This window comes from Aegilops tauschii, chromosome 7 (genome assembly GCF_002575655.3).
Source record: "Aegilops tauschii subsp. strangulata cultivar AL8/78 chromosome 7, Aet v6.0, whole genome shotgun sequence".
In the NCBI taxonomy this organism is placed as follows: domain Eukaryota; kingdom Viridiplantae; phylum Streptophyta; class Magnoliopsida; order Poales; family Poaceae; genus Aegilops; species Aegilops tauschii.
In genome coordinates this window covers 646,034,121-646,036,098 of record NC_053041.3, presented here as the reverse complement: position 1 = coordinate 646,036,098, position 1,978 = coordinate 646,034,121, and the positions used below count along the sequence as shown (strand labels likewise).

The 1,978-nt window shown below is 42.3% G+C and overlaps 1 long non-coding RNA gene across 1 annotated transcript; it reads right to left on the bottom strand.

The window, feature by feature from the left end:
• Positions 1 to 691: 691 nt before the first annotated feature.
• LOC141026516 (uncharacterized) lies at positions 692 to 1,593 on the bottom strand. Its single transcript, XR_012188732.1, has 3 exons — positions 1,134 to 1,593; positions 965 to 1,047; positions 692 to 845 (listed from the first exon to the last, which is right to left on the bottom strand). It is a non-coding gene; the product is annotated as an uncharacterized lncRNA (long non-coding RNA).
• Between the last annotated feature and the right edge of the window lie 385 nt (positions 1,594 to 1,978).

Here is a 1,978-nt window from a genome sequence, read left to right as displayed (position 1 = left end):
ATCGAAGGTTAGCAGAACGATGAGCTGGGAAAAAAATTGCCAGCTCGGCGAACAAGCGAACCAATCGTGCCCCCCGCTCAAGGTGTCTAATCATCCGGTGATTTTGCACAATACCAATCTTGGAGATTACCTGCCCGACAATGTACATTATGATTTCTTGGAGGTGGACAAACACAAATACCATTATGGGTAGGGCTGGGCATTCGGTTCCCCCGAACCGTTCGGGTCGGTGCTTCGGCCTTTCAAAAATTTCGGTTGTCCAAAATCGCTGACCGATCGGTCAATGGAAAGAGCACAAACCGATGAATGACCGCACTAAGATTTCGGTCCGGTCATCGGTTCTGACCGAACATTTAATAATGGTAGGAATCGTTGCACACCGATCAGCCCTGAACATTTAATAATGGCAGGAATCGCTGCACACCGAACAACCTTGATTATTTAATAAGTGCAGGAAACGCTACACGATTCTCCAGTTCCTTCTTGCCAAAACTAAACCCATTTCCCATCTTTGCTTAACAATCAGGAAGAGCAAACAAGTGACCAAATATAACAGCACGCTGCAGACGTGGCACAGATACGACATGATCATATCATTACCATCCAATAGTAGTTTAGCAAACACACGAATTGAGTCTCAAAATAGGACACAACTGGTAAATTTTGACTGACACACACACACTTAGTTCTCAAGACTTAAAGTTAGAACCTAAATTAAACGCAACAGGCAGCATACAGTAGCAGCATAGCTACAATTTTCGAACTTCTAAACTTCAAGCTTTATTTCGTCTGCTCCAGCGGCTAGCAGTAGTTTATTCAGAACCGCAACCAACCAAAAAGAATATCTGGAATATGAACAATAATTCAGTTGAGTAGTCCATAGATAGAAATATAAATATATTACGATATCAATCTGAATTGAAGCAGCAACACGAATTCTTATAGCTCAGAAGTGGAAGCTCACCAATCCTTAAGTAGGCTTTGCGGTGGTGGGAGGCTTGGCATTGCTTTGGAGCTTCACTTTCTCCTTATATTCCGCAATTAACTCTGAAAACAACAATGGTGGAAGCAAGCATTATATAACAGCAAATGAACACATATTACATAATGCAAGATTAATTAAATCAGGTTACCTTGTTCAAGCTTGGTCAATTCTTCAGTGTTCTCTACTATGCTGACATGAGTACCATATCGAAGCCAATCCTGAGTGCACACAAGGGCTTCAACCATGAATGGAGTCAGAGAAGATCTGAATTCATCGAGAATACGCCCACCAGTAGAGAACGCAGACTCGGATGCAACAGTCGAGATGGGGACTGCCAAAACATCCCGTGCCAAGCATGCCAATATAGGAAACCTAGATGAGTTAACCTTCCACCAATCTAATATGTCAAATTTTGGGCCATCATCTTCAGGCTCCTCAGCAAGAAACTTGTCCAGCTCAGACTTGCTGCTGCTGCTACCACCACTGTTCAGCCTCATTTTTTTGGCAATCACGGATCTCATCATGCTTGCACGCCCTCCAGTTGATTCAACTTCCTGAGAAGCACTACTTAGAGGTGATGCAACATTTGGATCATACATCATCCTATATTCCTCGAACAAATCTCGAAGACACGTACTGACTGCAGCCCACACCTTAGGCCCTTTCTCCTCTCCATACACTTCTAAAATGGCAAATTGTGTGTATTCTGTAAGCTTGTACTGCGATACAACAAGAAAGTTAAACTTTAATTTGTGTTGTGGCGACATAAGAAAGCATTGCCTAATGAAGAATGGTAGATTATAATACTTGTAATTTTTTTACCTTGGATCAAGTGCCGTTGCAATGAAAATCAGCAAGTTGAAGTTCTCCTTTTCCTTCCCCTTTTTGCTGGTATCGAGCTCATGCCAATTTCCCCAATATTTATCAGACTTATCCTTCATCCTCTCTGCCATTGCAATTTGCAAACCATCCCCACTTTCCATCCAACTTTTC